Consider the following 23367-nt stretch of genomic DNA (forward strand, 5'->3'; position numbering starts at 1 on the left):
CTTCCCTGGACTTTGGTAGGTTCCTTAGATATAAAGGAATCTCAAGGAGGTAAATTGGTTTGAAATTCTTCCTAGAGATACAAGATTACTTGGGGAAAAAAGTGTTTCCTTTCTGTGTGCCAGGAAGTAGGCTAAGCACCAAGGAACAATTAAAAGAAGCACAGGTTCACTGTCTGAATGGCAGACAAAATAACTCACAGAGAATTTTAGAAAACATACCAGTCTGGCTGGAGCAGGTTCTACTAGAACCTGTCATTGTTCCATCCAGATCCCCTAGAATACCCATCATTCTGTGCATCCAAACCCCAGGTTCTGTGTGCTTTGCATTTAATGGTTTCTACCTGCAACTGTCTTCAGTGGATTGGCCATGGGCCACTGGAGTGGCTTTGCCTGCTGGTGCAGAAAATCAGAAGTGCCTAGTAGTTTTGCACCATCCACACCTCCCTCCTGGGAAGAGCCAACAGCCAATGATTGATTGGTGTGGGAGAATGAAAGTCCACCTCCCTTGCACGGAGGCAGCACAAACTTGAGATAAAATTAGCACTCCAGAGCTCCCCATAGGATTGAGCTAGGGCTTGAACCCTTGTTTGGCTTTTCCTCTCCCCTGTCCTTCTCCCACTCTCTTGCTAGTTTTTCCTGAGTATACTTCTTGATAAATCACTTGCTCAGGAATCCTTGTCACAGGGCTTGCTTCTGAAGAATCTGACCTAATACACATTATTGAGGAGTCAGGACTTGCTTTTGCCTGAAGGAGAGATGGTATGGGATTTGGAAGTGAAGAGGGAAGCATTCTATCCCTAAGAATGCAGAATGAACACAAGAAAAAGACCAGGCTGGAGTTGGGAACTGGCATGGTATATTGGAGTGCAATGAAGAGAAAATTATGGCTGGATTAAAAAGTTATATAAGGGAAAGTGGAGAAATGTTCCTTCTCCTCAATTCATTTTTCACTACCTGCAAGAATACACTTTTTAAAAACAAAATTTCCCTTCCTAAAACTCATGATTTGATTTGTTTTTTTCTTCCCAGAAAACCTGGGAGATAAAATCACAAGTATTCATCTCAGGTTTAAATATGTGCAAAATTAATTATATTAGGAGACTGAGAGGAGAGAATTTCTCCCTGGCCCTTACTGTAGTGTGGACAAGAGATTGTTCTACAGACAAAGGGACATAAGCAAATTAAAACTCTCTAGATTTTTGTTATGCACATACCTAAGATTGAATGCTAAAAAGAAAATCAATGTTAATTTTTAAAAAATTAAAACCCATAATTATTGTTTAATCCTTAGCATGGCATACAAGGGCTTTCACAGTCTGGCCCATGCTGCATTTCAAGCCTTCTCTTCTGCTATTTTCCTTCATTCATGTAATTGCTTGGTCCTTCACTGAGCTCCTTGCCATTATTTGAACACACTGTACTATTTCACATTCTCATGCTTTGCTCTGCCGCTCCTTGAGATGCCCTTCTACCTCTTCTCTGCCTGATAAACTATTGTTCATATTTCAATACCCAGCTCAAATTTCACATTCTCTGTTACCTTATCCTGCCTTTTCAGGCAGTTTATCATTTTTGTGTCTGGGTTGACCATACTTGGAATATACCTTCACTATAGCACTTAGAATATTACCTTTAAATGCAAACAAGTCTATAGGATCCTGGAGAAATGTGTTTATTCCATTTTCGTTTCTTCTCCCCATTGTAGTGACTGGCACACTCCTAGCTCTCCGTAATTGTCTGCAGACTTTGAAATGAATTGAATAAATTTGAGTGAATAAGGTAGAACCAAATTATAAGACCTCTTGGATGGTAAACTAACTTGAATTGTAGCCTAAATATAGGGTGGAACATTTAGAATTCTTTGATTAAGAAATTATTTGATTACATTTTTTGGTTTAATGAAAAAGTGTGTGAGATAATAAAACCATCACTATTTGCTCCATGCCTGCAGCCTCTAGATCCTGCTGTGTGTTTCCAGCAGGCAGGAAGAGAGGATACCCAAACTGGTCAACACAACTGTGACTAGTTTAAGCATTTCTTATTTCATATATTCAGCAACAGAATTGAGAATATAAGAGGCTTCCTAAAAGTATGGTGGTTAAGAACAAGGAGTTTAAATCTGAGAGATTTAGATTGAAATACTGACATCGGCAGTTACAACTGTATAACACTTTGGGCAAGTTATTTTTCATTAGTGAAATAAGGATAAAGCACTGACCTCATACAGTTGTAAAGAATAGTACTCTGCCTCAAATATTAGGTGTTATAAATGTCAGTATTATTGAGACTTTCTCTAACAATTATTTCTCCTTTTTTTCAGAAAGGATTTTCCCAGGATGCCCCATTGAAAATGTGCCAGCATTGTTATTCCTCTAGGAGATGGGAATTCCAGATTGAGGGACCAGCCATATGGAGGCATAAAAGCACGTGGCATGTTCAGACAGTGAGTCTCATGACCCACTTTTCTGTTCCTACCCTTGCATCCCTTCTCATAGACTGAAGCAGTAGCTAACCTAGGTCTGAATGCCTCAGGCCTCAATGTCTCCTGGAAATATTATGGGCTTTCTGGGCCTGACTTAGCTATCAGAATAGCCTCAAATCACTGACTGGTTTTCAACTCCTCCTCTACTCTCGGCTGCAGAGACCTGGCGGTAAGTTCTGATTGCCCTAGGCAGCAACAACATGCCGGGTCCTTTTGTGACCTATGTAACATCTAGGCATTTGTTATCACCATAGGATCATATGTATTTCTTTTCAAAAGACTGTACTCTTAGGACATGGAATCTCATCTCTTCTATTTTTAATTTTTATTATCTACAGAGATGAATATTTCACAGCATAGCCAGGAATTTTTAAATGTGAGGAAATCTCTTGTTTCAAACATTCTGATCAAGTGACTAACAGGGGCCCCAGGTTTGCCCAGAAGGCTTATCTATTTCTCAGAGTCTCTCACATTAGGAAAGAAGCTTTAGCATAGCCTAAACTTTTATGTTCCTCTCTTCTTCTTTTCATGAACTTTCCATCAATTTAAGGCCAAGGCTCTTGGCTGTTGAGAAAACAAAAGTATTATTCTGGTTCCCAAGGCTCTCCTTTATTTTAGGTAAAAATTGTTTTCTGTTAAGGCCCAGCCACACACTAGAGTGCTTTCGCCTACTTCTGATCATAGAATTCACCTGTGACCGTGGAGCCCCATGTCCTCAATTGCTTCACCTCTTCTTCAGCAAGCCCATCCTGCACCACAGGGCCTGCATTCATCATTGCTGCAAAGGCCAGCCCCACCTCCTAGACTCCCCATCTGGGATTTCCAACTTCTCCTTGAGCAACATGGACACTGACCCGCCCTCCTCAGTAAATCACTCCTCTGGATTCTCATTTCCTAATATTCTCTCCCTCTCTCTCCCTCTCTTTCTCTCTCTCTCTCTCCCCCCCGCCCACCCCCCCCCCACACACTCATACAAACACAAATATCAACCACGTGTGAATGACCCCTCCAGCGAGAGCATATTTTTCCCATTCTGTCATGACCATAGAGCAAAATTCACAATGTTTTTTTATTTACACACACAAAAACTCTATACTTGGATTGATGAGAAATACAAATTTAAAATCCATAGGGGTTATGGGGTATATATGGAATAGTTGTATTATAACACATTTGCAACATTTCACCCACAAATTAATCATTAGGTATTTCTATATTTATCCCCAAGTTCCCTCACCTGCCACTCACTACCACTGCTTAATCTGTCTCCTTATGAGAACTTCCAAAGCTCCCCTGACCACAGTCCTTTGCACCTTTCTTCCTTCCTGGCCTCGCTACAGCACTTACCATTTCTTCCTCGTGTACTTCCCTCCTCCAAACTTGCATTCCCAAGCCCTCTTTTAATAAAATTTTTAAGTTTGCAAAAGATCCTCCAGTTACTAGGATCCACCTGCCTTAGAAAACAGATAAGAAACTATAAATGGTACATTTTTTTGTATTAAAATTATTGTTTTCCTGTCACACAAAGGCAGATGACTGAGATTTTAGTACACATGCAGATAAACTAATGAGTAAAGTATCCAGAGGTTCAGGGAGTTGTCAACAAGCGAGTGAGGTGGGTTTTTTTTCCCCAATTTCTCCAACTTTCTCCAAATTTCCCCAACTGATTTGGTCATTTCCATCTAGAATTAGCTTTATAACATAGAATGGCAAATTGCCTAAAACTGAGTTTACCCTCTTCACCCAATTTGCTCTGCTAATCAGTTCCCATTTATAAAATTTCCATTTTCCTTGGTCATTCAAGCTTGGAAGCAGAAAACAATCTTTGGCTCATCTCTATTTTTTATTTTCTATATCCAATCTATCACAGGTTAATTCTTCCTAAATGTCTCTCAATATGAAATCCTTTCCATTTTCAGTATGCTGGGCTATTTAAAACCCTCAACACCTTCTACCTGAGAATTATAAACCCTACTAACATGTCTACCACCCTCCAGTTCCAATTCTTCCTGCCCATCGCTGACAGATGAATCTTCTGAAAAGATCACTTTCTTTTTTTTTTTTATAAACCACTTTATTGAGATAATATATCACACAATTCTCCCATTTACAGTACACAATTCAATGGTTTTTAGTATATTCACAGACCTGTGCAACCAACACCAGAACAAATTTTAGAACATTTTCATCAACACAAGAGATAATCCCACCCCCCACCCCCCAATAAGCAGTCATTCCTCATTCCTGTCACCCCAGTCCCTGGTCACCACTGCTCTGCTTTCTGTCTCCATGGATTTACCTCGTTGGGTCATTTCATACAAATGGAATCATTCAATATGTGGCCCGTCGTGTCTGGCTCCTTTCAGTGAGACCATGCTTTCAAGGTTCAGCCATGCTGTAGTGTGTGTCAGTATTTCATTCCTTTTTTTAGTATTAGTTGTTTTGTTTGTTTGTTTGTTTGTTTGTACTGCAGGTTCTTATCAGTCATCAATTTTATACACATCAGTGTATACATGTCAATCCCAATCGCCCAATTCAGCACACCACCATCCCCACCCCACCGCGGTTTTCCCCCCTTGGTGTCCATACGTTTGTTCTCTACATCTGTGTCTCAACTTCTGCCCTGCAAACCGGTTCATCTGTACCATTTTTCTAGGTTCCACAGACATGCGTTAATATACGATATTTGTTTTTCTCTTTCTGACTTACTTCACTCTGTATGACAGTCTCTAGATCCATCCACGTCTCAACAAATGACTCAATTTTCGTTCCTTTTTATGGCTGAGTAATATTCCATTGTATATATGTACCACATCTTCTTCTTCCATTCATCTGTCGATGGGCATTTAGGTTGCTTCCATGACCTGGCTATTGTAAATAGTGCTGCAATGAACACTGGGGTGCATGTGTCTTTTTGAATTATGGTTTTCTCTGGGTATATGCCCAGTAGTGGGACTGCAGGATCATATGGTAATTCTATTTTCAGTTTTTTAAGGAACCTCCATATTGTTCTCCATAGTGGCTGTATCAATTTACATTCCCACCAACAGTGCAAGAGGGTTCCCTTCTCTCCGCACCCTCTCCAGCATTTGTTGTTTGTAGATTTTCTGATGATGCCCATTCTAACTGGTGTAAGGTGATACCTCATTGTAGTTTTGATTTGCATTTCTCTAATAATTAGTGATGTTGAGCATCTTTTCATGTGCTTCTTGGCCATCTGTATGTCTTCTTTGGAGAAATGTCTATTTAGGTCTTCTGCCCATTTTTGGATTGGGTTGTTTGTTTCTTTAATATTGAGCTGAATGAGCTGTTTATATATTTTGGAGATTAATCCTTTCTCCGTTGATTCGTTTGCAAATATTTTCTCCCATTTTGAGGGTTGTCTTTTCATCTTGTTTATGGTTTCCTTTGCTGTGCAAAAGCTTTTCAGTTTCATTAGGTCCCATTTGTTTATTTTTGTTTTTATTTCCATTACTCTAGGAGGTGGATCCAAAAAGATCTTGCTGTGATTTATATCAAAGAGTGTTCTTCCTATGTTTTCCTCAAGAGTTTTATAGTGTCTGGTCTTACATTTAGGTCTCGAATCCATTTTGAGTTTATTTTTGTGTATGGTGTTAGGGAGTGTTCTAATTTCATTCTTTTACATGTAGCTGTCCAGTTTTCCCAGCACCACTTATTGAAGAGACTGTCTTTTCTCCATTGTATATCTTTGCCTCCTTTGTCATAGATTAGTTGACCATAGGTGCGTGGGTTTATCTCTGGGCTTTCTATCCTGTTCCATTGATCTATGTTTCTGTTTTTGTGCCAGTACCATATTGTCTTGATTACTGTAGCTTTGTAGTATAGTCTGAAGTCAGGGAGTCTGATTCTTCCAGCTCCGTTTTTTTCCCTCAAGACTGCTTTGGCTATTCGGGGACTTTTGTGTCTCCATACAAATTTTAAGATGATTTGTTCTAGTTCTGTAAAAAATGCCATTGGTAATTTGATAGGGATTGCATTGAATCTGTAGATTGCTTTGGGTAGTATAGTCATTTTCACAATATTGATTCTTCCAATCCAAGAACATGGTATATCTCTCCATCTGGTTGTATCATCTTTAGTTTCTTTCATCAGTGTCTTATAGTTTTCTGCATACAGGTCTTTTGTCTCCCTAGGTAGGTTTATTTCTAGGTATTTTATTCTTTTTGTTGCAATGGTAAATGGGAGTGTTTCCATAATTTCTCTTTCAGAGTTTTCATCATTAGTGTATAGGAATGCAAGAGATTTCTGTGCATTAATTTTGTATCCTGCAACTTTACCAAATTCATTGATTAGCTCTAGTAGTTTTCTGGTGGCGTCTTTAGGATTCTCTATGTATAGTATCATGTCATCTGCAAACAGTGACAGTTTTACTTCTTCTTTTCCAATTTGTATTCCTTTTATTTCTCTTTCTTCTCTGATTGCCGTGGCTAGGACTTCCAAAACTATGTTGAATAATAGTGGTGAGAGTGGACATCCTTGTCTCTTTCCTGATCTTAGAGGAAATGCTTTCAGTTTTTCACCATTGAGAATGATGTTTGCTGTGGGTTTGTCATATATGGCCTTTATTATGTTGAGGTAGGTTCCCTCTATGCCCACTTTCTGGAGAGTTTTTATCATAAATGGGTGTTGAATTTTGTCAAAAGCTTTTTCTGCATCTATTGAGATGATCATATGGTTTTTATTCTTCAATTTGTTAATATGGTGTATCACATTGATTGATTTGCGTATACTGAAGAATCCTTGCATCCCTGGGATAAATCCCACTTGATCATGGTGTATGATCCTTTTCATGTGTTGTTGGATTCTGTTTGCGAGTATTTTGTTGAGGATTTCTGCATCTATATTCATCAGTGATATTGGTTTGTAATTTTCTTTTTTTGTAGTATCTTTGTCTGGTTTAGGTATCAGGGTGATGGTGGCCTCATAGAATGAGTTTGGGAGCGTTCCTTCCTCTGCAATTTTTTGTAAGAGTTTGAGAAGGATGGGTATTTGCTCATCTCTAAATGTTTTATAGAATTCACCTGTGAAGCCATCTGGTCCTGGACTTTTGTTTGTTGGAAGATTTTTAATCACAGTTTCCATTTCATTACTTGTGATTGGTTTGTTCATATTTTGTATTTCTTCCTGGTTCAGTCTTGGAAGGTTATACCTTTTTAAGAATATGTCCATTTCTTCCAGGTTGTCCATTTTATTGGCATAGAGTTGCTTGTAGTAGTCTCTTAGGATGCTTTGTATTTCTGTGGTGTCTGTTGTAACTTCTCCTTTTTCACTTCTAATTTTATTGATTTGAGTCCTCTTCCTCTTTTTTTTGATGAGTCTGGCTAATGGTTTATCAATTTTGTTTATCTTCTCAAAGAACCAGCTTTTAGTTTTATTGATCTTTGCTCTTGTTTTCTTTGTTTCTACTTCATTTATTTCCGCTCTGATCTTTATGATTTCTTTCCTTCTGCTAACTTTGGGTTTTGTTTGTTCTTTCTCTAGTTCCTTTAGGTGTAAGGTTAGATTGTTTACTTGAGATTTTTCTTGTTTCTTGAGGTAGACTTGTATAGCTATAAACTTCCCTCTTAGAACTGCTTTTGCTGCATCCCATAGGTTTTGGATTGTCATCTTTTCATTGTCATTTGTCTCTAGGTATTTTTTGATTTCCTCTTTGATTTCCTCAGTGATCTCTTGGTTATTTAGTAACGTATTGTTTAGCCTCCATGTGTTTGTGTTTTTTACGTTTTTTTCCCTGTAATTCATTTCTAATCGCATAGCATTGTGGTCAGAAAACATGCTTGATCTGATTTCAATTTTCTTAAATTTACTGAGGCTTGATTTGTGACCCAAGATATGATCTATCCTGGAGAATGGTCCATGTGCACTTGAGCAGAAAGTGTAATCTGCTGTTTTTGGATGGAATGTCCTATATATATCAATTAAATCTATCTGGTCTATTGTGTCATTTAAAGCTTCTGTTTCCTAATTTATTTTCATTTTGGATGATCTGTCCATTGGTGTAAGTGAGGCGTTAAAGTCCCCCACTATTATTGTGTTACTGTTGATTTCCTCTTTTATAGCTGTTAGCAGTTGCCTTATGTATTGAGGTGCTCCTATGTTGGGTGCATATATATTTATAATTGTTATATCTTCTTCTTGGATTGATCCCTTGATCATTATGTAGTGTCCTTCCTAGTATCTTGCAACATTCTTTATTTTAAAGTCTATTTTATCTGATATGAGTAGAGCTACTCCAGCTTTCTTTTGATTTCCATTTGCATGGAATATCTTTTTCCATCCCCTCACTTTCAGTCTGTATGTGTCCCTAGGTCTGAAGTGGGTCTCTTGTAAACAGCATCTATATGGGTCTTGTTTTTGTATCCATTCAGCAAGCCTGTGTGTTTTGGTTGGAGCATTTAATCCATTCACGTTTAAGGTAATTTTCGATATGTATGTTCCTATTACCATTTTCTTAATTGTTTTGGTTTTGTTTTTGTAGGTCCTTTTCTTCTGTTGTGTTTCCCACTTAGAGAAGTTCCTTTAGCATTTGTTGTAGAGCTGGTTTGGTGGTGCTGAATTCTCTTGGCTTTTGCTTGTCTGTGAAGCTTTTGATTTCTCCATCAAATCTAAATGAGATCCTTGCTGGGTAGAGTAATCTTGGTTGTAGGTTCTTCCCTTTCATCACTTTAAGTATATCATGCCACTCCCTTCTGGCTTGTAGAGTTTCTGCTGAGAAATCAGTTGTTAACCTTATGGGAGTTCCCTTGTATGTTATTTGTCGTTTTTCCCTTGCTGCTTTCAATAATTTTTCTTTGTCTTTAATTTTTGCCAACTTGATTACTATGTGTCTCAGCGTGTTTCTCCTTGGGTTTATCCTGTATGGGACTCTCTGCGCTTCCTGGACTTGGGTGGCTATTCCCTTTCCCATGTTAGGGAATTTTTCGACTATAATCTCTTCAAATATTTTCTCTGGTCCTTTCTCTCTCTCTTCTCCTTCTGGGACCCCTATAATGCGAATGTTGTTGCGTTTAATGTTGTCCCAGAGGTCTCTTAGGCTGTCTTTATTTATTTTCATTCTTTTTTCTTTATTCTGTTCCGCAGCAGTGAATTCCACCATTTTGTCTTCCAGGTCACTTATCTGTTCTTCTGCCTCAGTTATTCTGCTATTGATTCCTTCTAGTGTAGTTTTCATTTCAGTTATTGTATTGTTCATCTCTGTTTGTTTGTTCTTTAATTCTTCTAGGTCTTTGTTAAACATTTCTTGCATCTTCTCGATCTTTGCCTCCATTCTTATTCCGAGGTCCTGGATCATCGTCACTATCATTATTCTGAATTCTTTTTCTGGAAGGTTGCCTATCTCCACTTCATTTAGTTGTTTTTCTGGGGTTTTATCTTGTTCCTTCATCTGGTATGTAGCCCTCTGCCTTTTCATCTTGTCTGTCTTTCTGTGAATGTGTTTTTTGTTCCACAATCTGCAGGATTGTAGTTTTTCTTGCTTCTGCTGTCTGCCCTCTGGTGGTTGAGGCTATCTCAGAGGCTTGATGGGAGGCTCTGGTTGTGGGTAGAACTGCAAGATCACTTTCTTGATGGCATTTCTCTGTTCAAAAATCTCCAGTGGCTCTGCAATGCCTACTTGTTACATTAGTAAGAACAGTTAGTATCATTAATTACTCTCCAGTGACTCTGATTCAAACAAAGGAATGGGAGTTAGAAGTGGGTTTGGCCCATTACAGGAACCTGGAAGTATCGTGTGTTGCTCACATACTAACTGTCTTCTAGAAGTAGTTGGTCAGACAAGAAGAAAAAGGAGAAAGGTATATGGAAGGGAGAAAGAAGAGAAGGAGGGAAGAGAAGAAAATGGACAGAAGGGGGATGGGAATAAGAAAGGAGGGGCAGAATTTGGATGAGAGGGAGAAACTCACCTACAGATAATACATAATTGCTTTTTTCCAGACTGCTTTCTTCCTTTCAACATCTGGATTTCTCTTTCTATGTATGGCCAATTTTTAATGAAAAACAAGTTTGTTCTAAGTCAGAAAAAAAAAAGTAAAACTCATGAAACTAAAGAAAAAACACATGATTTGCCTTGATTTTTCGCTTTTCTGGAAGATATTAATCTGAGATAGCTCTCTCTATTCCAATTTTCCAATTTAGACAGGGGAAGTAGAAAAGTATTTTTGTGGCTTTCTCTCATAAAAGTCAGAATACCCTGTATATTTGAACCCTACATGGCTCAGATGTGGTGCTTAACATTTTTTTTTCTCTTCTTTTAAGATTTTTTTCTACCACCTTTGCTTATGTGTTGATTAGTATGTCAAAGAGAATATTGAGATTGAGAAATGGTATTCTGTGTTTAAGATGCTTTATTGGCACAAGATATAGAAAGTAAACAATTTTAAAACCAGCAAATAAGCTTTCTCAATTAATCTATGCTTTTAAGAGTGAATGCAGAGGCATAACTGAGAGAATGAAATTAATGATCAAAGTATCCTTCGACCAAAAACAACTTTGTTTTATAGAGGAAGAAATAACAAGTAATAGCTGCTGCTAATTTGAATACTGAGCTTGGTTCTTTAAGTCACCCTGTAGAAAATCCATTGGGAAGTAGACCCTTATGTGAAGGAGTTGAGTTAAGGTCTTTTAATTGAATTTAAAGCTTTTCTTACCCATGGGAAAGAGCATAATTAGCTGTTTTCTAACGCATTTGACCTGAAGATGCTTGAATCAGCAGATAATTTAATGTATTAAAAGAAGTAGCAAATTCTAGTTATGAGACTTAGTTGTTGGAGTAGGGGAAAAACAGAAGTTATTTATCATTTATTCAAGAGAGTTCATACAAATGTAGAAGAGGGGAGAGGAACAGGCAATTACCAGCCGTCTCAGGTGCAAAACTGTGCATCTTCACATGGTGGCTCTTAGGAGGAGAACTGGGCAGCTCAGGACTTGAGTCTATTTTGTTACTCCCACACAAGACCTCCATCTGAATGCCAAATAAATTACCACTGAAAATAGAGTGAAGTACTCACAGCAGTAGAACGTACCAGCTGGACTGATGCCTGCATCACAGATTAACTCTGATATATTGGGCTTTGGTATGTTTCTGTGTTGTTTCTGAGGGCACATATATCCAAATCTAAAGGCTAACAAGCTGTGCTCAGATGAAGTGCTACTGAATAAGTACTTGAGTCATATGGTGCTTACACAAATCTAAGTAAGGCGTGGTTTCCTTTCCAAGGAAAATGTCTCATGAACTCCAAGTCCAAAATTATTTTATTATTATGTTACTTCAATATTAATACATGTGAAATCTATGAACTTAAATATATATTCTTATGCTTATCAATTCTTATATAATTTAAAAACCAAAGTAGTTCATAAAATAAATATGAACAATGAACCAATAAAATTCTAATTAACAAAATTTAATGTGATGGATGATACTGTTTTGCTGAAAATGAATCTGCACTCCAAACCCAGAAATGCTATTACTACTATGACACAGATTCCATTGAGTTTGCTATGCCTAAACTACTGTGTGCCTTGTGGTCGTTCAATTCTCTGTCACTATTCTTTATTTGAATTAAAGCAACACTGACCTTCCTATTATACGCCATGAAGAGATTTGGCTTTCATTTGCATTACTACATCATTTAAGTATTAAGTCAACCTTTTTTTCTCTCTTATTGGTTCTGGATAATTAATGTATTAATATAGATCTGAACAAAACTAAAACAAACATAAACATAGGTGCTGAATATACTGTGTAGTATGTTTTATTATTTTGCGCTCTCAGCAGATATAGGAAATAGTTTCACTCCTCATTCATTTATGCATTCATTCATTCAACAAATACTGTTTGCTATGTATTTACTGCAAATGATGATGATGATGATGAATGATGAGAATGATGAAAACGATGATGATAATGAGGATGATGATGATGATTAAAACCGCACAATTCCTAGTCAAAGAAAATTAAAAATCTAAAACTAAATATTCAGCAATGAATATATCCAAAGAATTACAATTTTAGGCTATGTTAAAGTCATTAGAGCAGTGCATGTATAGGGTTAAGAAAGTTTGAAAGTAGCAGAGCACATGGATTGGAACAGGAAATAGGGCTCAGAATTAAAAATAATTAAAACGATGATGATGATGATGACAATGTTTTATGCAAACTATTGAGTGTCTGTCAGGTTCCAGTCACTGGTTCGTCGTTATCTTATTTAACCTTCACAGCAACCTACTGACATAGTTATTATTTTCATTATTTTATAGATAAGGCAATAGATACCCAAACACAGCTAGTAGTGATAGGGCTAGGATTTTAGCACAGGCAGAAGAGTTCCAGAATGTGAGTGCTTAACTATATTTCTACGTAAAATAGTTGGTATTTGAATTAGACATTTTTAATAATTAACAAATATGAATTGAGCACATATATTGGGTGGCCTTGGATGCCAATTTAAATAGTTCTCATAATAATATATGATACAATGTTTGATAAATTATATCACATACACATTTATATATTATAAAACATCATTAATCATAATCTATAGTGTTATAAATTTAATAATAGTGTAATGGTTAATTGTATGTGTCAGCTTGACTAGGCCACAAGGTGACCAGATATTTGGTCAAGCATTATTCCAAATGTTTCTGTGAGTTGAAGAACAAACTAGAATCTTGAAAGGCATCTAGTTTGACGATAAAGATATTTGCTGAGTTCCAGTGCTGGGTGAGACTCTGGTTAGCTGGGCCAAATTTTCTAAAAAAAGGGAGAGTAAAATCTGCTGCAATTGCTTTGTGCTTTGCTTTCCTGAAAAACCTGTGTTTAAGTCCATCTTTAAAAACATTTGCCATATTTGAAGGCTCGTTGGGCAGGAAGCTAAAAAGCTTGGCTGAGAATCTCTGAAGAGTAGACCTACATTCTTGACAGTCTTCAGGACTGAGAAGAAATATGTGAAATCTCGTAATACATATTCCATGAGAGACATAACTAAAGATGAGGGTGAACAAGAGTTAAACTGAATCTTTCTAAATCTTCAACCTTGCATTGACTCAGCTCACTTTCTTGTTGAGTTCAGATGATCTGCCCCTCATCCTATCTGCTTAACATAGAAAGGTGAAACTCTCACTGGTAATATAACATCACTGGGATTCCCTAAGGCTCTCTAGTATACAATGTCCAGTGTATAATTTTTAAAAATTAGAAATAAGAAGAGACAAGAAAATATCATAGAAAAAGAAGAAAAACAACAACAATATAAACAGACTCACAAATGATCAAGATAATGGTGTTAACACACAAGAATTCTAAAATAGCCATGATTTATATATTAAAAAAAGAGACAAGATGCACAAAATAAATAAAAAGGTTGAGAGTTTCAACATAAAATTGACACCTACAAAATAATCAGATGGATATTCTGGAACTTAAAAATTAAAAATATATACATACAAAAGTAAGTAAGAACCATATTAGATGGGTTTATCAGAGATTGGAGACAGCAGGATTAGTAAAATGGAAAACATTGTGTAAGTGAAATAAAAACATGGGAACACATAGGACAAATGGGAACATCTCAAAGGCACTTATAGTTGGAGTTCCAGAAGGAGAGAAGGGAAAGAATGAAGCAGGAACAATATTTGAAGAGACAGTGACTGAATATTTTTGAAAACTGATAAAAGACATCAACCCAAAAAATTCCAGTGAAGAAAAACTCAATTCAAAGGAGGAAAAACACAAAGAAAACAACATCTAGGCATATCATAGTAACACTGCAGAATATCAGGGACAAAAAGGAAATCTAAAAGTGACAGGAATTTTAAAAATATATATTACTTCTAAAGTAGTAACTGTAAGACTGGCAGCTGAATTCTCAACAGAACTGTCACAAGCCAGAAAAAATAGAGTAACATCTCTAATCACTGAAAGAAAATAACTCCAACTTAAAAATTCTACATGCAATAAAAATTTCTTTCAAAAATGAAGGTAAAATAAAGCCATTTGCAGATGAAAGTCTAAGAGAATTTTTTTTGCTAGATCTATACTAAAAGAACATCTAAAGGGAGTTCTTCAGGCAAATGGAAATTCATCCCAGTTGAAACCTTGACAAGGAAAAAGAGAAAGAAAAATATTATTGGGTCATTTTTAAGGAATATTTACTATACAAAATTATAATTATAATGTCTTTTGCAGTTAAAATACATGTAGTACTAAAATACTAAACAAAAATTACTCAAAAGGCAAGAGGGGATAAATAGAGCTTCAAGGTCCTGAGGTTAAAGCAGAATCATGTTTGGGATAAAAGTAATAATTTGTATTAGATTTTAGTAAGTCAAGAATGAATTATTACATCTTGGCATCTTGGCATCTTGGCTGTCTGCTAAAATGACATAAAATTAGTTTGTCAACAGAAGTGAAAATGCTGTTACCAGCCATTTCCTAATTTTAATACAATTGAGAAAATATGAATGGCAATAGGCATAAATGCCCAATCAGATACTTATTGGGCCTCAGCTTATCAACTGGTCAATTGGACCCAAAAAGAATAAAATTTAAAAAGACAAGAAAGTCTCGGTATATATCATTGGAAATTATCTCTAAAACATAAGGTTTGTAATGAGACTTTATAATGTATTTAGCACCCTGGGGAATAAAAACACATGTCATCTTTTCAGCATAAAAGTCACTCAACTTCTATATGCATATTCAAAGATTCATGAAGAAAACAGAGTACTGCTAGTAGTCAATACAAAGTGCATAATGAAAATAATAAAAAAATTATAAAACTTCAGAAAAGGGAAGTTTTATGCTAGAATTATCAGGGAAATCTTTAAGAGATAGGTGGAATCTAAACTAGGTCCTGAAATATGACTGGAGAACATGTTTCATTTTTTGATGAAAATATACTATGAAGAAGAGAAGGAAAGGCACCTTCATATAATCTTTGGCTAGAAATGGAAAATGACATGTAACACTAATAATAAAGATCTGAATTTGTACACTTATCTCACAACAATATTAGTTTCTACGAATGAGGACCTGGGATAAGATGAATGACATGGAACTGAAGATATCCCATTTGGAAAACAGACCTTCTTAAAGTTTCCTCTCACTTTATACTTTGCCACAAGTAGAGGATGCAAGTTGGGAAATCTGAGAGCAAGAAGATAAGAGGACTGAGTACCAATCTGCGTAGTGAAATGATTAAAAGAGTAAAAAAATCCATGCAGAAGCCCTGAAGTATCAGAGCTGTCTCCACAAAATGGCTTTTTACTCTAATAAAGTTTTGAGGGTTAATTATCTTACCCAACCTCAGAGGTCAAACTATAATTATTTTAAGCAGTGATTATTAATGTTGACAATTAATAAGAAAGTATACAATTGTACTTAGGTATCTTTATTTTTTCTAGCCTTGTACTTAAAATACTATCACTCTTCATTATAGATTGGTTCACAGTAATATTTTGTTTTAAAGTGCAATTTTTTGTTGTATTTATAAAAATTGTAAATGAAAGTGTGAGTTCTAACACCAGTGTCAGTTAACCATAGCTCTACCTGTTTCCATACTTTGGCCCGTGAAGTTACTATACAGATATCACTATGTACATAGTGATAATTTATCTATGTTGCAGATAGTTCATGGAAAGAGAGAAAAGTAATTATATTTATTTACTTGGAAAACCCCAAACTCTGAGGAAATATCAGTTGTCCTTAATAAAACACAAATGCTATGGCTGGATGTCCAGCATAATAATATAAGTAAATAGTTGATCACCCAAGGCCCCCGTGACTCATAGGACTATGAGAGATAAATCTAGAGGTGAGATATATGTTGCTGAATTGGATCCTCTAGGGAACATTTAACAACTCTAGCTTAATTATGCAGTGAGACTTGGAGTGGCAGTTATGGAATAACAATCACTTCCATTTTCAACATTTGGCTGTCTTAAAACCAACTTTTTCTGATCTCAAATGTCTGAGAGTCTCTATGAAAATGTTTAACATATTTTGAACACAGTAACTTTACAAATACTTGATAATTTTAACTAAATTATGAGATTCAGATACACTTTGCAACTCCATGGAAACAGTTTTGCTCCTGAAACAAATCCTTAGTGGCTCTGAATCGCAAATTATGTCTGGTTTTGTTTTAGATGTCATCTGAATTTTTAAAAAACACTTTCATCATTTTGAAGTAAAATAATTAATGAAATTTACACAAACAATATTCTCTCAGGCATCACTAACCAGTCACCAAGGACAGCACACAAAATGTTTCTTAGAAGTGACATGACAGCACATTATTCTAAATTTGTTTAGTCCCAATGAGTTTAAAGGAACATTATCAAAAGATATGGCTGGATGATTATGTAGCCTCAAGTAACTGAATAATTAAGCTGTGGTTTAACCCAATAATATCACTGTCCTAATTTACTATAGATTGTGCAGTTTTCCTATCTATATGGAAGATCTAAGGTACATGAGACAAATCTGAAGAAGCAGTTTTCTCTAAAGCATATTGTCGCAGACCTAGAAGCCAACTTCCCCCAAAATTCAGTACTTATTTTAATAAAGTGAATCCAATATGCTGACATCCTCCATTTTAAAAATTGCATAACAAAACATCAATAAGCACATGATAAATTACAAGATAGCAAAGTATTAATGCCAAGGCCAAATTATTATAATAAATGATGAGTATTTCTAATATCAATACTCTTGTGTTTTGCTAGCCTTGTACATTATTGAATGATTGTTACACGGCTATTATGTTAACCCTCAATGTCCTGAAGATTCTTAAATAATTGGTACTTAGAACTCAATCAGGGTTGATACTAGGGTATCAGACACAGTGTTACCACAGAAATGGAGCTTAAGTGTCAGGGGAACCAGCAGTAAAACTAAATTCATGTTGAACCAATGAGCAGCTTCCACAGATGTTTGTTGCTCCTGCCCAAGACTAAGATTGTCCTTAAGGTCTGCTTGGGAGAGTAAAGGAGACCCAATTGCCAAGGGTACAGAGATGTGCTCAAGTGGAGTTTGGCATTTGCAAGGACCAACTCTGTCAGTTCTCCCCAAAATTTCAGCTGATCCCATCCTCACTCCTTATCTTCATTTGTCTCATTGTGCCCAATCCTTAGGTGAGAGTAGCAAAAGGCAACAACTGCATGACAGAAACAAAATTATTAATGTCTGAATAAACATTCACAGCCTCTGCTTCCTTCTTAATGCCTAATTGGCATTTCCTTCTTTTCTGATTTTAATCACAGAGGTGAAAAACTATTGAGAAGAATATTAAGAATGTGAGAGATAGAAAGAGAGGCTTTGGAGAGGCTGAGCAAGTTGAGAGATGTAGAGTGAGGGAAGGAATGGGGTGCAGAGATGTGCTGCATTGGATATTAAATGTTCTTTCATGTTCTACAAGAGAAGCAGCAAAAAGTGATTATTGGAGTTGTATTAAATTACTTTTGGTCACTTGACTGTGCTTCTTTTTGAATGTGACACCTCACTAAGACTAGAGTTTTCAGGCATAGCCCACAGCATTAGCAGAACAATGGGCAACAAAGGCAGGAGCAAGGCCTGAACTTTCAGGATTGGGAGGAGCCTATGAGGGCAACTGAAGAGACATAGGTTGGCTGGAGAATAGAACAAATATAACCAAGAAAAATTCAAGATGATGATGACCAGTATTCAGAAATGAATCCGTTTTAAATTTGAGTGGGACAATAATTATACAATATTTTTTATTATAAGGTATGCATTTTTCACACAACGTATTTCTGAAATCATGATGTACCTTAAAATTAATATATAGTTTAATGTGTATCATTTCTTATTTTCCCTGAAAAGCTATTATTAAACCAATGGTGAATCATAACCTATTGTAAGCTCCATGAATGTAAGAGAAACATATCTATATTTTATCATTATTATGATTTTTAGTAACTATTTATCCAGCACAACCTATTGTGCACTATTGTGCACAAAGCTGTGACATTATAAGTGCTCAATAAATATTTATTGAATGATCAGTAGTATCTTAGAACTGAAGTAAGTGATCATATTTTAAAAAACAGCTATTTTTTTCCTAGAAATGTTTACTTTTAATATGTGCCAGTTGGGGTAGATCTGTTACAAATATTACTGCATTTAATCCTCCCTATACCCCTACATTATAGATAGTATTACGTTAATTTCACAGGTGAGGAAACTGAGTCTCGAAAAACTTGATGAAAATTCTGAACTAGGAAAGAGATGGAGCTGCTTTCAAACCCATACTTAGGTGACTCAAAAGCACAAGGTCTAAGCAGAAGGCCTTCGCACTACACTATGTTGTTTCAAAACACGAATTTAGTAGACAGTGAAAATTTGAAGGAGGAAAGGAAAAGAAGCAGAGTCCAAGAACAGGGTCTAAGTGGAGGGGTTATGGTTGAGTCAAAGAGCAACAAGAAAACAAAGAGATCACGCAGGGACTGCACCTAACCTGAGTTAAATATCAGACAAAGTGGTCCCCTGACTATTAAAATCAGCATTTTCATCACCATTCTTTTATCCATATAACACTCTATTCTTGATTCTTCAGGAAGAATGTATAATACTGCTACCTCAAGTTTCAGATTTGTGTAACCCACCAACTTGGACTTACTACATAATATAATTTAAGGCATTAATTTTCCAAATAATGAGTTATTCATTCAATGACCAAAAGAAGTTCCCAAAAGTGCTTAATATACTCCAAAAGAGTAACTTGTTATACTGGAGGAAAGTAGAAGAACATTTTTCTAAATCCATGTGACTCACAGACGTACATATTTTGCATGTGTATTACATGAGCTGAAAGATCATGCTGCAGTTCACAGATGCTGTCTACATAAACAAAGGGAATCGATACCAGTCTATTCCTGCTAATGTACAATAAGCAAAGAATAACAGAGAAGACAGTGGCCCATATTCAACAGCCCCCAAACCAATTATAAAAGACTGAACAGGATGGAGTGGGGCTTGGTATTGGGAGGTTTGCTCTTCATGGACAGAAGGTTTCCTCATCATTATTTGTGGTACCATCTAAAACTTGTGTGATTGGGAAGCAGATATCACTTCCTGTCTGCATGCTGTTCTGTACTGCAATTCCATTCATTTCTTGGGGCCTCTCCTGATAAGCTATGAGCCTTCTTTCCCCTGGCTACAATGCATCCTAGGGTTGATGACAAATTGTAGCTGTCTCCTAGCCTATTATATCTTCTCAATGACCAAGGCAAATCCATGCTCGTGTAAATGTGCCTTTTCCTCGGTGGAAAATGAAATCAGTTACACACAGTTAATCATACCATAGTCTCACCTATATAGTCAGAAACTGATATTAAGTCTCTCCTTAGCCTGCTCCAAACTCAATAACCCCAATGAGTTCAATGTTTCCTAGTCAACACATTAATCGGTTTTGGTTTTTTATTAATTCTCGTTTCCTCTGGACCCTATCCAAACTCTCTATTTCTTAGATCAATAATAGGATTAAAATGAATCTCACTACAGTAGCAATTAAGACTAGAACCGCATGAACTATACTGGGAGAATCACTTCATATTTCCAATGCCTGCATTTGAGAGCTTGATTTGAAGTGGTGAGCATGTATTACTGACTTGTTACCTTGTAATCTAGGCTGTTTTCAACTATGTTTATAGAATCTGACTGAAAGAATCACACCAGCTAATATTCAAGTTCTACTTACTTTTCCCAAAACAGCGTTCTGGTATTTTCTTATTTCTTCCTCAGTAACTTATACGGAACATGTAATTTGAAATATCTAACTCAATAATTTATGCAGTTTCTGGGGAAATCTGTATTTTAATTTCTGTAGGATCATAGTCTAAGTTGTAAAATCCACATTAAAGTATATATACACTTTATATATATTCCTTATTTTATAGGTACACATATATGTATAAAATATTATAATCCATTAAAAAAACTTGAAAAAATAGCCAATGATCATAGTATCATGGAATCTTAGAGGTGAAAGTGCATTATGTCAGATTCTATTCCTTCAGAGGCACCAGCTTAGTTACCTTGATTTTCCAAAAAAGTGTGAAGAAATAAATAAAATGGAGTCTGTAATGCCAACAGAACAGTAAAATGGAGCCAGGAGGCCACTGGGAAAGCAGGGCCTATGCACATCTCCACCCAGATGGAACATGAATTTGAACTGGGCCACAACATCTTTAAAGAATGCTTGCACATCGAACTCTCTCAGAGTAACAGCCTTAGCAACCAACCATGTACGGACAAGAATGTCTCCAGTCTGCCAACATCAATCATAATTGTTGCAAAAAAATTTATGTAAGCTTCTTCCTTTTTCCTGTTAAAACTCTTTGGTTTTTAACTCTTCTTGAAGCACATTTGGGTTTCTACCCAAATCTGTGTCTCCTGAATTGCTATTCCTAACACCCCCAAATAAGTGAGGTTTTTTTCCTTGTCTTACAGCAATGATCCTATTTCTAGGTCAACAAAAGGAAGATGGTAATCTTTGAATTTACAATCCCGCCCACCTCCAGGAATGTGAATTCTAGTGACATAGATACTATAATAAGGAAATAATAAAAAAATGCATTTAAAGATTATTCAAAAGATACATCAAATATATTCATCACAGAATTGATGAGAGAGGAAATAATTATAAATTCCCTAACTAAAATTCCAAACACTAAATGTATGATTAAATGCTTATACTGGGGTTGGCCATTTTTTTTAAACTTAATTGAGGGAAATCCTCCATATTTAATTTTAGTGCAGCTTTTTTGCAACATGTTTGCTTCCAGAACACAGGTGCCATGGAAACCACCACTAAATCTAAGCCAAGATGGGGAAAGAAAAGACTCATATTAACATCAACATCATTGGACACATAGATTCAGACAAGTCCACCACTGCTGTCCATGTGATCTACAAATGTGGTAGGATTGACAAAAGAGCCAATGAAAAGTTTGAGAAGGAGGCTGCTGAGATGGGAGAGACCTCCTTCAAGTATGCCTGGGTCTTGGGTAAACTGAATGCTTAATGAGATTGCTATCACCATTGATAATTCCATGTGAAAATATGAGACCAGTATTACATGACAATCATTGATGCCCTAGGATTCAGGGACTTTAACAAAAACATGATTATAGGCACATCTCATACTCACTCTCCTGTACTGATTGTTGCAGCTAGTGTTGGTGAATTGGAAGCAGGTATCTCCAAGAATGGGCAGACCCATGAACATGCCCTTCTGGCTTACATACTGGTTGTGAAACAACTAATTGTTGGTGTTAATAAAATGGATTCCACTGAGCTACTCCTCAGCCAGAGAGATAATGAGGAGATCGTTAAGGAAGTCAACACCTACATTAAGAAAATTGGCTATAATCCAGACACGGTAGCTTTTGTGCTGGTTTCTGGTTGGAATGGAGAAAACATGCTGGAGCCAACTACAAATATGCCTTGGTTCAAGGGAACAAAAGTCACCCATAAAGATGGCAGTGCCAGTGGAACCACAGTGCTCAAATCTCCAGATTGTGGCATGCCCACCAATTCTTCTAATTGACAGGCCTTTAGGTTTGTTCTTCCAGGACATCTACAAAATTGGTGGTACTGGTACTGTCCCTGTGGGTTGAGTGGAAACTGGTGTTCTTTTTTTCTTTTTAAAGATATGTTTAAGTTCTAAACCCCAGTACTTGTGAATTGTTACCATATTGGAAAGAGTCTCTTTTTTAAATTAATTAATTAATTAATTAATTAATTTGGTTGTGCCAGATCTTAGTTGCAGCAGGCGGAAGCTGGTATTCTTAAACCTGGCATGGTGGCCACCTTTGCTCCAGTCAACATTACAACTGAAGTAAAATCTGTTGAAATGCACCATGAGGCTTTGAGTGAAGCTCTTCTGGGGGACAGTGTAGGCTTCAATGTCAAGAATTTGCCTGTCAAAAATATTCATCCTGGCATTGTGGCTGGTGATAGAAAAAATGACCCACTATTGGAAGCAGCTGGCTTCAGTGCTCAGGTGATTCCCCTAAACCACCCAGGCCAAATCAGTGCTGGCTATGAACCTGTGCTGAATTGTCAGGCAGCTCACATTACTTGCAAGTTTGCTGAGCTGAAGGAGAAGATTGATCACTACTCTGGCAAGAAGCTAAAAGATGGCCTCGAATTCTTGAAATCTGGTTGCTGACATGGTTGACGTGCTTCTTGGAAGCCCATGTGTTGAACTCTGGCTATCCTCCGCTGGGTCATTTGGCTGTTTGTGACGTGAGATAGACCACTGCTGTGCGTGTCATCAAATCAGTGGACAAGAAAGCTGCTGGAGCGGGTAAGTTCACTAAGTCTGCTCATAAAACTTAGTAGGCTAAAATAATATTATCCCTAATACCTGCCATCCTAGTCTTAATCAGACTGGTGGTAGAAGGTCTCAGAACTGTTTCTCTCAACTGACCATTTAATAGCAAAATTTGGTTAATGATAACAATGCAATTCAACACCTTCAGAGGGAAAAGAGGATGTTTTGTGGATCATTTGGCTTTTTTTCTGTGGCAATTTTAAGTTGTTAGTTTTTAAAATCAGTACTTTTTAATGGAAACAACTTGACCAAAAATCTTGAATTTTGAGACCCTTTAAAACAAAGTTTAATGAGAAAAATTCAGGGTAAAAAACAAAATACAAAACTATACCTATACGATCATCTCCCAAAATCAAAAGAGAATGAAGATATGTAGATACGTGGATAAATATATATATATTTAGAAATGTAGAAAAATGACTGAAGGTAATCAGTTGGTAGCAGTATCTCTTGATAGTTATAGGTTTTTTTTTCTAAAATTCTCTGTTTTCCAACTTTTTAAACAAT

At 36.4% G+C, this 23367-nt stretch overlaps 1 pseudogene; it reads left to right on the top strand.

Annotated features, from left to right (window-relative positions):
• The first annotated feature begins 21348 nt into the window (after window positions 1-21348).
• Window positions 21349-22781, top strand: LOC118890333 (annotated as a pseudogene).
• The last annotated feature ends 586 nt before the right edge of the window (window positions 22782-23367 follow it).

This window comes from Balaenoptera musculus, chromosome 2 (assembly GCF_009873245.2).
Source record: "Balaenoptera musculus isolate JJ_BM4_2016_0621 chromosome 2, mBalMus1.pri.v3, whole genome shotgun sequence".
NCBI classification, from domain to species: Eukaryota; Metazoa; Chordata; class Mammalia; order Artiodactyla; family Balaenopteridae; genus Balaenoptera; species Balaenoptera musculus.